Source organism: Lagopus muta, chromosome 1, assembly GCF_023343835.1.
Source record: "Lagopus muta isolate bLagMut1 chromosome 1, bLagMut1 primary, whole genome shotgun sequence".
NCBI lineage: Eukaryota > Metazoa > Chordata > Aves > Galliformes > Phasianidae > Lagopus > Lagopus muta.
In genome coordinates, this window is record NC_064433.1 from 92524585 (window position 1) to 92540924 (window position 16340).

A 16340-nucleotide genomic window follows, 5' to 3' on the forward strand; every position below is an offset into this window, starting at 1 on the left:
AAGTTATTGAATCAAGCAGGTATAACTCACAAGTTTCATTTTCTATGAAGCTTAAAGTAATGAAATGAAGCCTGCTGAATCTTCTCTGAAGCCTGTTTTCACTGGCAGAACAGAAGGGATTTTTTTTCTTTCCACACAGTCTTTAGAGCAAAACTATTTTAAAACTTGATCTTCTAAAATCTGAAGTGCAGAATATTCTAAAAATTCAGTAGCACTTTACTGCTTTGTACATTGGCAAGAGTGTGCTGCAAGATTTCATGAGAAGTTGCAGTTTTGCTTCTTAAGCAAGATTAGATCTCATGATTAGAATGTATCAGTCATTTCTGAGTGAGATGCTGGTGTGTGTGTTCAGTGTGCTCTTTGAGGAAGTGTAAAATAAAGACAGTCTATTCTCTGTAACTCTTTAAATCTGAAGATAGCATGAGTCATGGAATAAATGAACCACAAGAAAAAGGGGGGGAGAAAACGGTAAAACTGTGGAAACTTTGTGTGGCATTACATACCTACTATGAGCATATCATTACCTTCCAGGGCTGTTGCATAGCCCTGAGAAACAGAGCTAAGGAAAAGCTAAGTAGCTCAAGAGTTGGATTGGACTAAGTAAACCTGTGCTTTATTGCCAGTTTTAATAATCATGTTCAGAGCGTACTTTGATTATACCTTTCCTAAGCTGATGATTAATAAACATGAAAAAAATGTATGGGCCAGTATGCAGACCACAGATCCATAAAAATTACTACATGGTACTTAGGTTGTTCTATGTTTTCTGGAATTATATATGTCAGAAGGAGCAACTTTTCTAGTCTGCCCACAGTCTTTTTTTTTTTTTTTTTTTTTTTTTTTTTTTTTTTTTTAAATGTGTGGATATTTACAAGGCAGGAGACTTAAAGCAGTGAATGCTACATTTCTGAATGGTCACCAAGAAGGATCAGAATGAGAGGGGAACTGGAACTAGATGGTCCTTAGGGTCCCATATAGCTCAAACCATTCTAAGGAACAAGGAGAAGTCTGAGGATCTTCCATGTGTGGGTGACAGCTTCTGGGCCCAATGAAATGCTGGAACCTTCTGCCAAGCCTTATCAAATAGAAGTTTTCGGAAAGTGAAGAGGACTTTCTGGAAGCTGCTGATTCTGCTAACATAGGCTGGACTCTTTGCACAGACTTCCACAGCTGTTTTTGCCCTATTTCCTGGTGTCAGAAGTACTGAAATATTTTGTTATTCTCCTTTATACTGCATAGAAAGAGGAGTATTTAAAATCTTGCTTCAGTATGTCAGCTTAGAGAAGCACACAAGAACTGGCTGTTTTAAACAGATAATCTGTCTGAAGTGCTAACAAAGCACTGGTTACATTTAAATGAAGAATAAATATGCAGTATTTGAAAGCCAAAGAAAACTAAACAGGGCATTTTCAAAACTTTTTTTTGTGACAACGAGCATGGGAATTTATACCTAGCATTACTCCTTGATTTTGTTTCACATATTGTATGAAAGACTTAATGCTTCTGGTCCAAATACAGCAAAAAGGTTAATGAATTAGAGTGTCCCTGCAGCTAGCAAGTGTTTACACCAACCACTGATGGCAGAATCATAGAATTATAGAATATCCCAAGTTGGAAGGGACCCATAAGGATCACTGAGTGCAACTCTTTGGTCCTCATAGAATCACTCAAAAATCAGCCCTCTGCCCTGGGCTTTGCAAACCAGGCTTTCCTGTTTGTTTCCTGTTTGGAAAAAATTAACCAGGCCGCTCCTCTTACACCTTGCCCTCCAGACCCTGCCCCATCTTTGTAGTTCTCCTTTGGACAGTATAGGTTTTATCTCCCCATACTGGACACAGTACTCAAGTTGAGGCCTCACCAATGCAGTGTGGAGTGGGACAATCACTTCCCTTGACAGCTAGTTATGGTGTGCTTGATGCACATTTCTCCTGTGTTTCTTTGGCTTACCACTGATGTTTATGAGGGTGGGTAGTGAAAGAACAAGGGGGAATTGTTTTAAACTGAGACAAGGGAGATTTAGGGTAGTTATTAGAAGGAAGTTTTTCACTCAGAAGGTGGTGACGCACTGGAACAGGTTGCCCAAGGAGGTTGTGGATGCCCCATCCCTGGAGGCATTCGAGGCCAGGCTGGATGTGGGTCTGGGCAGACTTGTCTGGTGGTTGGCAATCCTGCCCACAGCAAGGCATTTGAACTAGATGATCTTTAAGGTCCTTTTCAACCCAGGCCATTCTATGATTCTGTGGTTCCATGACCAGATTTCTGAAAATTTATTACTGTAGAATTTCTCTTTATGCGTGGATCTCAGCACACGTGTGGGCAGGTTCCATCCATATTGGCAGATTAGAATTGCTTATTGCTAAGATCAGTTTGGCCAAATATGAGGAGAAATGTGTCCCAGAGTTCTTGGGAAAACTTCACATAGTGCTGCTGGCAATTCAGCAGACAGCTAATCTGGTTTGTGTCATTTGTAGGTGAATGAAGCGTGTTGTTTTTGTGTCTTGTGCTAATAGAAAAGCCATTTCTCAAAGGGGCTATAAAATCAATGTGTTTAATAGTTGTGATTTTTCATAGCTATCTTAGCACTGTCAACAGAAGTAAGAGCTGATTTTACACAACATCTTTGTGGTCTAAAAGGTGCTTTTTGCACGATTATGTTTCCTGCTTGGATTTAACTTTTTTTTTTTTAATTTTTTGGGTAGTAATGGTTGTAATAATGTTTATGCTGTTATGTGCACTGAAATAAGGTGACTGTCCTCTTAGTTATTAGCACTTCATTGCAAACAAAGTGTGGTTTAGAACAGAAGTTAATTTGTCTCTCTTCTCCTTCCTTATCCCACCTTCAATAAGAGAGCACCTGTAAGGCAATCACAAGGAACAAAAACTGCGCTGAAAGTAAATAATCTTGAAATAACTGAAGTTAGCGAGTCCAGGAAGAAGTTGATGTATAGCATATTTTTTGTTTCTAGTAGTTGTCCCGCCTCAAATCAATGCATGATTCTCTCACTTTGACTTTTACTCCAGTCTTGGGATTTTTCTTGATTGAAGAACTTACTGCTTTAAAAAGTTTGGAAGCTAAAACTCTGTCAATTTTCAGTCATACTCTAATTGAACAGCATCATAATTACTCTGATACCAATACAAGTGAATTGATTTATGTATTAACCCTGGAGTTATGCAAGTGTAAGAACAGTTATATACCTAGTGCTATATTTTGTTTGGTCCCACAGTGAAAAACTGCTGTGGAATGTCTGTCATTTGAAAATAATTTTATTATTTTATTTTCCAGTGTAGTATGTCATTGTCTTCGGAAACAACTTCTGATGAAATCACAATTTCTTTTTATGTAACCAGATATAGAAATTCAACAGTCAGCTTTTAAAAGGCTGTCAAGAAAGGAAAGGCCACTGAGAAGATATTCTCACTAAAAGGATGACAACACAGATGTTCATATTTCGAAGTATGAACATAAATAGCTGCTGAAGGACTGAAGTTTATTCAGATGTTACTCTTCTCAAACATTTTAAAAAATCATTGTTTCCTAGGATTTCATTTTTTAATGATACACAAAGAAGATTCCCTTTGCATTTAGCTCCCATTTGTTAGGTTGCCATTTGGACCAGTGCTCTGTGGTAATAATTACAACAAGTTAATATCATTGTGCTCAGGTTTTGGACTGCTGCTGCAGAGTAGCATAGTCTGTTTTTCTAAGTGGATTTATGAAGTTGTCATTTAGCTGGGAATTCTTAATCTGAAAACAAATTATTGCTTGTGTTCCATTGTCATTAACTTTGAAGCTACCACCTGCTTTCTATTGAATTAGTAGTGTAATTATAGATAATGTCTTTATAGGAGGGAAGGGAGGATGGCTTACTGTGTTACTGCATTGTGGCAATAATGAGAGGAACAGAGATGTGCAGTGGGAAACTGCACAGCAACAGCTAGAGTTCAGACAGCCTATGAGTATGCTGTGTTGGAAATCTGTCTCTATTATCAAGTATAGGTCTAAGCACCAGAAATGAAGAAATGTTGTAAATGAGTAATTGCAGACTGCAAAATGAGTATTTTGCTATTGGTGTGCTTTGTAGGCCATTTGATTGATCATTTTATGAAATCTGAATTATTCTTGCCACCGTTACTTGCAGAGATAAGCCTTGCAGGGTTAAAAGCTGCAGATGAAGTTGAAAAGGTGTAAATGTTTAAAGAGGGGGGTCTCATCACTGTTTATAAATATTTAAAGTGCAGGAGTTGAGTGAATGGGGCCAGATTCTTTTCAGTGGCATGCATCAACAGGACAAGTGGCAATGGGCACAAACTGGAGCACAGGAAGTTTCATACAAACATGAGGAAGAACTTTAGCGTGTGGGTGACAGAGCTTGAAACAGGCTGCTCAGTGATGTGGTAGAGTCTCCTCTGGAGATAGTCACAACGGTCTGGACACTTTTCTGTGAGACCTACTCGTAGGAACCTTTTTAGCAGGGGGCTGGATTCAATTATAACCAGAGGTCCCTTCCAACTTCTATGATTCTGTAATTCTGTAAAAGACAGTATTGATTGCACGTAGTCATTATGCTTAGAAGAACTGCCTGCAAACAGTACTTATTGAAAAATATATTTAATAATCATCTTCTTGCATTATTTGCATTTCTTTCTTTTTCTTACATTTCTTCTCTACTCCCTTTTGTGGAGTGGGGTGAGAGAATGGGGAAGGGTTGTTCTTTGGATACTCAGGCAAATAGTGCAGTGAGCCAGCTCTGTTCCTGTTTGTGCTAGATAAGCAGCATGCCAGCACAGCAGAATATATCCATGCCTCTCCACGGTGCATTTATATTTCATTGTGTTTCTGTTTCAGGACAAACTGCACTTGGGTAGCAGTGTCTCAACAGAAAGAGTGGAAGAAGGGACAGGCAACTTGGGGTTAATACAAAGAAGTTGCTGGGATATGCAGTGAGAACATTAGAAAGGTAGAAGTCCAGCTTGAAATCAAACTGACCACTGTAGTAAGAGACAAGAAGGTATTTTCTTTTACAAATACGTGAATGATAAGGGGAGGGCTAAGGAGAATCTCCATGCCTTACCGAATGTTGCGCAGAGCGTGACCACTGAGGATAAAGAAAAAGCTGAGGTTCTCAGTGCCTTCTTTACATCTATCTAATAGTCAGACCAGTTATCTTTGGGATACTGTAACCCCTGACCCAAAAATCTGGGGTGAGGAGAAGAACAAACCCCCCGTGATTCAGATGGAAACAGTTAGAGGCCTTCTACTCAATCTAGACTGTCACAAGTTCATGGGACTAGATAGGATCCACCCAAGGATGCTGAGAGAGCTGGCAGAGGTGATTGCCAAGCCACTTTCCACCATCTATCAGCATTCCTGGTCAACTGGTGAGATCCCAGAGGACTGTAGGCTTGCCAATGTGACTTCCATCTATAAGTGTCATAAGGAGAATCCAGAGAACCACAAGCTTGTCAGCCTGAGCTTGGTGCTAGGGAAGATTATGGAACAGATAATCTTGAGTGAGGTCACATGGTATGTGCAGGACAACCAGTGGATCAGACCCAGCCAGCATGTGTTCATGAAAGGCAGGTCCTGTTTGACCAACTTCATCACCTTCTGTGAATGAGTAACCAGTAAAGGCTGTTGGCCCAGTCTGTCTAGACTTTAGCAAGGCCTTTGACACAGTCCCCCACAATATTCTCCTGGGGAAGCTGGCAGCCCATGGCCTGGACAGGTAGACTCTTTGCTGGCTAAAAAACTGTCTGGACAGCTAGACCCAGAGAGTGGTGGTGAATGGAGTTAAATACAGCTGGTGTCCAGCCACCAGTGGTGATCCCTAGGGGTTGGCATTACGGCATGTCCTGTTTGATATCTTTATTGACTGTATAGGTGAGGGGATTGAGTGCAACCTTAGTATGTTTGCAGATGACACCAAGTTGGGAGGAAGTCAATCAGCCTGAGTGTCCTACAGAGGGATCTGGCCAGGCTGGACTGATGGATTGAGGCCAATGTGATGAAGTTCAACAAGATGTTGAAAGTCCTGCACTTCGGCCGCAACAACCCCAGGCAATACTGCAGGCTTGGGGCTGAGTGTCTTGAAGGCTGTGAAGAGGAAAAGGACCTGGGGGTCTTTGGCCACCTTGGGCTGAGCTTGAGCCAGCCGTGTGCCCAGGTGGCCATATACTGGGTTATATAAGAAACAGTGCCAGCAGAGGCAGGGGCTGATTATCCCCCTGTATTCAGCACTGGTGAGGCTACATTCTGAGTACTGCACTCTGTTTCGAGCCTCTTACTGCTTGAAAGACATGGAGAAGCTGTAGTTTGTCCAGAGAAAGGCAAAAAAGCTGGTCCGGATACTGCAGCACAGGCCTTATGAGGAGCAACTGGGAGAAGTGGGTTGTTCAGTCTAAAGAAGAGGAGGCTCAGGGGAGACATTATTGCTCTATACAAATGCCTGAAGGGAGGCTGTGGAGAAATGGAGGTCAGGCTTTTCTCCTGTGTAACTAGAGATAGGATTAGAGGGAATGGCTTCATGTTGCACTGGGAGAGGTTCAGGTCGGATGTTAGGGAAAACAACTTCTCCCAAAATGTGGTCAGACACTGGAACAGGCTGCCAAGGAAGGTGGTTGAGTCAAAGTCCCTGGAGGTGTTCAAGATACACATAGATGTGGTGCTAAGGAACGTGGTGGGGAAATATTTGTGATAGGTGAATAGTTAGACTGGATGATCTTAGAGGTCTTTTCCAACCTTAATGATTCTATGGCTCTATAATGCTGTGATTGTACTGCTAAGAGGGAACAAACTTTAGGGACTGGGATGGATAATATGCAATCTCATATTTATAGGGTGTTCTTTTTCTTTCTTTTTCTCCTTCTTTTGTTATGATAAGAAAATATGTAACTGTTCCCTGCCATTGCTACCTGTGTAAAATCGCATGGTATAACAAGGTCATTTGTTGTGCAGTATGTTTGATCCCATGAGCTCCCTTTGCTACAGCAGTTGAATCCCTCCTGGGACTTGAAGTTTTAAGAGGATTTGTTTCAGCTATTTCCTCAAATGTGTCTGTTTCCATAGTATATTCCTTTTTCCTTTTTTTCCAGAATTTCTCTTACATTCTAGTATGGTCAAGATTTTGATCTTATTGTTGTGGAACTTAAGGTATTGAATGCTTTTCTTTTTCCCCAAATGTTCAGCTCACCCTGTGGAAGGAAAATAAACTAAAAAAAATCGATTTCCCTGTAAGCAAGCATTGGCTCCTGCAATTTTAAGGCTTTTTTTTTTTTTTTTTTTTTTTTGGTAAACCACCATTGGTTGCTGTAAGAGTGAAAGCTTTGTATACTGAAAATTAGAAAATAGATTGCTAGCAAACAGCCCACCTGAGAATTCTCCATGAACCAAAATTTACAATAATTAGCAGCAGCTTCAAAAATTTGCACAGCTAATCGTATCAGCCACCTGGAAGAAGGTAAGTGTTCCCATAGTACTGAATTAACACTGCAGGATTTCAAAGAAAATCTACGTGTTTTTTTTTGTTTTGGTTTGGTTTTTTGAGCCACATGCATTTGTCTCACAGGCTTAATACTGTAGAAATCATGCAGTAGTTAATGTTGAAGCTGGAATCCAGGACTTGCTTTGTAAATGTGTTTGAAATCATTATGTCAGCCTCTATAAAGAATGAACTGACAATATTTTCTTGCACCTCCATTATTCCTTGATTGGTCACTTCAGAAAATACCAATTTGCAGAGTTAAATACTTCCATAAAAAGTAGATGACCATGAAGTGAAATATTATCTGCTGTCTCAGAATAAGAATTGCTATGCAAAGTCTCTATAAACATTTGTTAAATTGAGAAAAACAATATATATTTTTTTTTTGGTGAAGGATATTGGTATTTGTTAATATACTCAGAAGCTCTTCTTTTTCCTAACATATTTGCTTTTTTAATCTTAACTGTAGAATTAATCTACAGTATCTTCATTATTTGTTAAAATACCACTACACAGAATCATATCTGCTGTTTAATCCACAGTAAACTTGGAAATTTGGGAGCAGTGCCATTCTACCATATTGTCTTCTACCTGCACTTACCAGATTAATTTCATAAAACAGTGAACAAATTAAAGCTTTTATCCCATTCCCCAAAATATACGTGTTTATTGCATGCACACATCTTACTCTCTTAGAGACTGTAGGCAATTGCTAGCAAATTCCATGAAGGCCTTTGGAGCAGTGTATTTTATGACAGGAAAAACATGGGTTTCAGAAGGTGAGGGTAGCAAAGACATATTTTTAGTGGTAGTGGCTCTCTTGATTAACATAGTTCTTGCAAGTAACAGATAAAATATATTACCTTGAATTTGCAGCTTCTGTTTTCATTTAGAAAAAAAAAAAAAGTTACTTTTTATTGGAGTTTTTGAATCAAGTCTTGCAGGAAGTCTGTGAAACAGAAATGTATCCTAAAGTTTGATTTCAAGTATGAAGGGCTAGGTTACCAATCTTTGTTCACTGCTATGAATAGAGACAGACTCTATTAATAGAGAACTAAATCTGTTCCCTAAAATCTTTACTTAGTTAAATTTATTTCAGTTCTTCAGTGATAATCATGATAAAAACGTACAATCTGGATACTTTTAAATGATTTTACATATATTTCAAGTTAGCTATTAAAACCACATGTTCCACAAGATAAGGACTGTGAAAACTTTTTGCTACTTTTTCAAGCTTTCTGAATTTTTTTTAAGTGGTATCATGAAATGTTGCAAAATGGTACAGTATTTCAGGCAGGCTCTGGAAAATTATTTCTCCTCCTTCCTTTTTCACTTACTTTTGGGAGTTTTCATAATGAGAGGAAATAGTGTTTTTAGTTTTGTAGCTTCTGTAGGCATCTAACCAGTATGTGACCTCTATCACCCAATGTCTTTCCCTTGCTTGTTAGTCTCTGCTCTGCTTTGATGGATGTTTTGTCCTAACTGTGTCTTCCTTCTACTGACATCCCTCTCTGTAAAATTACCTGTTCATATATTACAAGGGGAATATGTGCACAGTGACAGACAGTCTGTTACTTAACAACTGGATACATTCAAATATGTTTCCCACAGTACATTATTGTACTCATATCACTGAGATGAAAGGTATGAGCACAAGGTTACCAAACATCCTAATGCTACAAGACAAGACAAATGAAGTAGTTAAAAATTCAGTACTCATCCACCAGTAACTTGCAGTGCATCTATATAGGTATGAATTTAGTATCTATACTCAGTTACTTACATGAGGATTCTTTTACATTCGTGCTTGTATTTTGTTAGCAAGTGTCTGCAAGATTTAAGCATGAATATGTTTTTAAAATACATTATTGCCTGCCAATAATATATATACAATTTTAGTATATATATGTGCATTTAACCTTTCAAGACGAAACACAGTAGGATGAGATGGGGACTACATACTGTATCAATGTATGTAGGTATATTTTTGTTCCAACTCTACTGACATTTCTTTGTTCTCCAACATCAAATAGGCCAACCATTTTAATTTTAAATAGTCAGTAGGCTTTAACTCATAAAAGGAAAAATGGTAAGACAAGTTGAAGTGCAGACACGTTTCAAACTAATGCTGTGCCTGCATATGTCCTGTTTCACAGAGATATATTTGAAGTCAGTGAAGTTAAATTAGGACTCAGTTTAGCTTTCTCTGTCTTCTCCAATTTATACTTACCATCCCATCCTGGCACTTTATGTTCATTATCTCATGAATTATGTTTGCATATGTTACAAATATATCTTAATCACTTATGCAATATCTGACTACCTTGTTGAATTCTAGGGCCTTGATTTGGTGGGAGTAGTAAATACAGTTAGCTCTGTTACAGTTGCAATCTTTTTCTCTTAAGGCAACTTAGTCTTGTTTTGCTGGGATGCAACTTGAATTTCTCTTGTTTAAGACAATGCTGCTGCATAAATGATACTGTGTAAACATGTAAAACTATGAAGGGGAGGAGATGAGGAATTTCATTTCATTTCTGTATATGCTATTTTGTTAAACTTTAATTTTTAGAGAACTTTTTTTTTTTTTTTTTTTTTTCAAATAGACAGTGTTTTATTTCATTTATACAAAAATATTTTTGCAATTAACTTTGATCTGTTTCATGCTGCTGCTGACCACAAATCTGTTTCTGTTTGTAAATGACAAATGGTTAACAGGACAGTTTTTATGAGTCCATGCAAGTCATGTGAATAAAAGTGCAACTGAGTGAGCATGAATATACAGGGTAGTGTGACTGAGGGCATAACTACTGTTGGAGTCATCTGTAATCAGCTGTATATTATTTGACATTATAGACTATTCCATTCCTAGGTACCTCAAACTGTGGTTCAGAAGCATCTGTTTAGTTGTGAATAGTTAATATGGCAAAGTAGAATGAACTATGTTTAATAACAAGGATTCATGCCTTCTTGAAAGCAATCAGTGTTTTCTCTATACCTGCAAACACAGTTACTCTGATTTTCTCAGTTTTCCCTTCGTCTCTCTTCCTTATATGTTCTGCAGCTTCTGGTACTGAACAGCAACCAAACACCTTTCAGTTCCCTGTGGTAGAAGTTCCTTACACTAAAAACACAGGAAGTTTCTAATTTTTAAAACACAAAAAAGGTATTTTCCTGCACTTTCCAGGTCCTGGTAACCATGCAAAAATTACTCCAAAATGCCCTTGAGCTTTCATTATAAATGTTGTGTGCATTCTATACAAAATTCTATACACATATTGAATCTTTTTACATTTCCTCAGAGAATGATCCTTTTACAGTCAAATTCAGACAGCTGTTCAAGCTCATCGCACTTTGCAGAGCTTCTGCAAGGAGATTTACCATGTTGGAAATAAGGTGTCTGACCTACACTGAGCTTGGTCACACAGAAAGATGCAAGTGAAATGGAGAGAAAAAAACAAAACAAAACACCTCAGCATGTTCAGAGATGAACAGCTTTGAACAAGTTGCAATTTTTTATACTTTTATGGAGCAAAAAAGCACAGATGAATCTTCAGAGTTAGGTTGTTGCCTGTGGTGCAATTGTTGGTTATTTTGGGATGTAATCTGTGATTACAGACGAGGGTCTGTGCCCAAACATGCTGTGTAATAAGATATAGAGGGAAGATTGCATATGGGTACATGTGATACTCTGAAACACAGACTGAGCCTTTATATCTAAAGCCTTCAACTTTTGAGGTTCTCCACTTCAGATTTTTTTTTGTTTGTTTGTTTTTGGTAGTGCAAAATTATCATGTTGGTATTCGATATGACATCTAAAACAACTTCCCTGAAACCTTACAAGGGTATCTTATATTTACTGCAATTTTGTTATTTTCTCTTGTTACTAAAATACAAAAAAGCATTCCAAACAACTTTCCACAGTGAAAGACTTCTTTAAGTCTTTCTTAAGAACTTCATAAGAAAAGTTCTTTTCAAATAATACATGCATATGATCATTATGACTTAACACCAAAACTCACAATGAACCATTTTCTATTTGCTTTCCTAAGCCAGTGGTACTCTGGGGAGGACTGACAGTGCAAGGTAGGTAGGGGCACGTTTTCTGTCTAGATGTATTTGCAGCTGGTTGTGGCTCCTTTCTGTAAAGTTAGTTGTCAGCTTAACTAATGTACTCTTAACAGTTTTAAGTAGGATCTTTAGCATCATTTTAGTGAGCCAATTTCCAATACTGAGTACTGACATTTCAAATAATTTGATTGGACTGAGATTATTTTGGCCTGTAAGTATCTGCTCATCAGAACTTGATACAAGATAGAAACAATAGACTTCAACTTTATTGAGGATATGAATAAAAAAATAAGTAAATAGGAAAAAAATAGGAAAAATAATATATAAAAAAAAAGTAATCCCACCACATACACACACAAAACCAAGCCCCAAAAGAAAATGAATTGCCCTGGGCACTTCTGTAGGGCCAGGCCAAAGCTGAGCCATGCCATAGGTCTGCAGATGGCCTGGCTTGTCAGGGTCCAGGGCTAGACCCAGAGATGCAAGGCAGTGGGAGCTGGATCTCAGGCACGGAAACCTCAGCTATAAAAGCAGCTCCACAGGGCAGGAATGGGCCTTAACCCATGGCTTCTGTAGACTCTGAGCAGACACTGAGCCTCTATGGCCAAATCCCCATGAGGAGTTCTTGTACCTGGGGAGGAAATTACGGCATTCACTAAACTAAATGCTTGGTAGTGAGAAATTGCAAAAATATTTGTGTAAATTTACATCTTGTTACAGCATAACATGCTGTTATGCAGCACTGCTGTCTTGGAATTAGACTAAATCAATGGAAATTGTGTTAACAACAAAAGTCTGTAGGATCACTGTATAAATATCCTGTACTACTACCCTCTGTTTATGTCAAACTATCACTCTAAGAGAGAAGAAAAAGAATGGATAAAATCATAACCTAGTGTTTGAAGCTAAGATTTATGAACATCACCTCATCTGGTGTATGTTGCTACATTACTTGCAGTTGTACAAGTTATACTTGTTCTGGTAGCTATGAAACAGCAGAATTTCCCACTATTGGCAAAGATGGAAGATGAACACATGAGAAAGTTTAAGAAAAATGACACTGTGTTTGTTCCTTCTTTAAAGTAGTTAAGAGTGCAAACCCACGTAGTACATCTTCAGCACCAACAGTAGCTTGGAGTCTTTCTGCTTTGGGGTCATTAAGAAATGCCCCTAAACACTTTCCTTGAAGCTAACTTTGGTCCATTTCATTTGATATACTTTACTGCTTTGAACGAGCTCCTCCTTAGCACCAAATACAGACCAGTGACATGAATCTATGAGTTGGCAGCTTGACAGTGGCAAGTTCCTGAACTCCACAGGAATTCTGAAATTTTTTTTTGAGTGGGGAAAAAAGCAAGGTGAAGTGACTTGTAATGTGGCCTGCAATGAGAAGAGGGGAGTAGAAAATGAAATAGATCAGCACATGGAGTGAAAAATTTCAAAGCTAGGCAAAAAATGGGGGATAATAACTGTGAGTGAAAAAAACCCTTGGAAATTTTTTAATGATTCATAATTGATAAGGCAGAGGTATCTGTCCTTTATTTAAGGTGGAATGAATGAAGAGCAGAACAGAAAACAAATATGTAGCAAATGCCCCTTTTGTAAAGAAGAGAATCTTTGGATTCCCATAAGTATCCCATAATGTTTTCATTTAACAGCAAGAAGAAGGGAATCTGTTTATAAGAGAAACTCTTATAAACTCCCACTCTTGTAAGAAAAAGCAACTCCTGCAACAGCTAAAAGGTTCAGAAAAATACACTGCAACAATGCCAACAGCTGGAATGAGTGAGGATCCAAACACAAGGATAGATCTCAGCAGCACTTTCCACATCTCCTGCTCCCGTACTCCAATGATGAGAGCCGGGTGCTCGCGGTGTTGAATGAGCCATAGGCTGCACGCTCTGCTGCGAGTTGCTGAGCTCCGATAGCTTCCACTCCATTGCCTTTTATTGTGCAGATTCTCTCCAAAAGCCCATATTGAGTACTTGTCATTTGTGCCAAGGTCTTACAATCACGAAGACAAAGAGAGTAACTTTTCATAACAGAGCTCAACACATTACTGGTATAGGGGGTGCCAAGCCCGAACTTAAAAACAGAAATCACTGGGCAGGCAAGAGCTGAATGCAATCTCTGAAAGATGTCAAAGTCCCCCTCCCATTCTGCTTCTTTGCGAATCGCTCGCCAAACATCATGTAGGGAGGGCACAAGGTGGGGGGGTTGCAAATCTGTAACCTTGGGCTTACTAGTCTGGGCCACTCAGGGCCACTATCCTTATCATAGTGGTTGTTTACAGTGGCCTCTGTTGGAAATATCCGAATAATTTTTGTCAGGACGGTATCTCTGATAAAAGCAGATTTTATTTGTGATTGCAATAGCGGGCGTCCACACAAGCAGGAGAGCGCATCTATGGATGCAACATGACAGCCTTTATACCCTGTTTTCTCCCCCTTGCCTCCCCCCACCTCCTCCCCTGTTCCCCCACTGGCTGGGTACTCCAGGTTCACAATCTTATCAAAAGGTTTACATTTGTTAATTACTTGTTAATTTGTTTGTTATCTGGTGGCAGTCCTGTCGTCTCCAAGATGTCTCAACGCTCTTCTTGTTCATATTAACATGGTGATTTTGTTCAGAGTCCTTGTTAAAAAGAGTATGGAGAGAAGGTGCCCAATCTTCCTCAATACCCTCTTCAGACACTCCCTGAGGCATGTAAGGAATTGTCCTTTTAATTTGCGCAGGATACTCTTGCAGTGTGTGTGGCATATATTTTCAATGATGGCTATACATAAGTTGTTACTAGCTTATAAATATGTTTTTTAATTATTTAACTTCTCCTCCTTTAATTCTCTATTGTTCAGATCCTGTCTATCCAGCACCAAAAGCTAGTAGTTTTCCAATTCAAGGGGTTTCTGATTTGTAAAGATTTGTTACATCTAGCTTGCCTTTAACTGAAGGCCCAGTTTTTCAGATGGCTGGACAGACAGGAGCTTCAGTCTTTGTGCTTATAATTTACTCCATCTACCTAATCTCTATGAATATATATATATATATATAAATATTGTTATATTATATTATATATATATTATATATATATTATATATATATTATATATATATTATATATATATTATATATATATTATATTTTTATATATATGTGTACATATTACTTTCCTTGAGTATATGTTCTTGGGGAAGGTTTATCTAGGGGATTAGCAATGAAAACTTATCAGAGAACCCCAATAAAGTAGAAGAGCCCCTGAAAAGAGCTGTTATTTCTAATAAAAGACCCAAATGGTAGCAGAGGCCATGAAATTAACAAAATTCTTATTTTGTTCTGATGCAGAAACAACACTCAATTCCCACACCCCTACCACAGGAGGAGTGGTGGGCTCTATTTAGACAGTGGATTTAGCTGCTTTTTTAGTGATTTAAAAATCAATTTCCAGGGACCCAAGAGATCTTTAGCCTCAGGTCAGAGCATGTAGCTGTGTCCCACAGCCTCACTCCTGCTTTGTCCCATGTTTCCACATTGCAGTCATAATCCTATCTACTTCTTCTACATTACTGGAGTTTAAATTGAAGCTTTCCACTTTAGTGTAGTGCTTCTGCAAAATTGTTTTCATTATTCTGCAAACCGCCTCTTGCACCTACAAAGGTGCAATATAATATACTTGTTCCTATTGTTCCCCGTTGCTCACCTGTCATGCAGAAGTGCTTCTGGCTGTGTGATGAAACCTCGTCTCAATGCTCCCTTGTGCAGGCTTCTAAGTCGAGCCTCACATTTCTCTCAACGTGCGCTCTGTGCCTTGTGTTTCTCTCAACACCGTCTCGGTAAGGCTTCTTTCAACCCTGCACTTCTCTCAGTGCTCTCTCAATAGGGCTTCTTTCAGCCCTCTCTAGACCAGTATGCTTTTCGTGTCCTTGTTCAGGCACCAATTCAAAGAATCATAGAGTGGCCTGGGTTGAAAAGAACTACAACGATCATCTAGTTTTAACCTCCCTGCTATGTGCAATCGCCAACCACTAGACCAGGCTGCCCAGAGCCACATCTAGCCTGGTCTTGAATGCCTCCAGGGATGGGGCATCCATAACCTCCTTGGGCAATCTGTTCCATTGAGTTTTGGCAAGAGAGGCATGGGCTCTTTTGCCACACCAGCAAGGGAGACCATGAGTCTCTTGCCAGAAACAAACAAACAAACAAACAAACCCTTCCCACACACACAAAAACAAAATGCTAAAGCTTCTCAAAGGTTTGATCAAGTGTGCACCCATGCTTACACTTTGCATGCAGTATCTCTGACTGAGGCTTCTTGAAATCATGCAGGCACCCAAACCTTCAATGCTCTTATTTTATATCTCTGTCTCTGGAGAACACCTCATGCTGTAGTACATAAGCACACCCATAGTAGGAACTTGATTGGGAAAGCAACAACAAACAAAAAAATCCACAAAAACAAAATAAAACACCTAATGGATCACATTACATTGTACACTGTGATTGTACATCACAGTACATGGAGAAGAGAATCAAGATGATGTGTAGAGATGGCAATGGCTGACATTGTTTCAAGCTCTCCCATGTAGGGAGGTAAACTATTTTAGGACAATAAATAATAAAGATACTAATCAAGCAGGATTTGAATACATTAGTCAGTTATGAGCAAAACCATAAGAAGGTATATATTTAGAAACAAACAAAAATAAAACCCACAATAAAGCAGAAAGAAATACTGGATATCTTTCTGGAAATCAACCAGGCTGGATAAGCTCCAAAAGTCTGTGTGGCTATT

General features: G+C 38.8%; 1 protein-coding gene across 1 annotated transcript in view; it reads left to right on the forward strand.

Moving 5' to 3' along the window:
- Positions 1-7325: 7325 nt before the first annotated feature.
- POU1F1 (POU class 1 homeobox 1) overlaps positions 7326-16340 on the forward strand; it is an 82909-nt gene continuing 73894 nt past the window's right edge. Inside the window, exon 1 of the mRNA XM_048960988.1 lies at positions 7326-7460. The gene's annotated coding sequence lies outside the window, so the exon portion shown is untranslated. The remainder of the gene's footprint in view (positions 7461-16340) is intronic.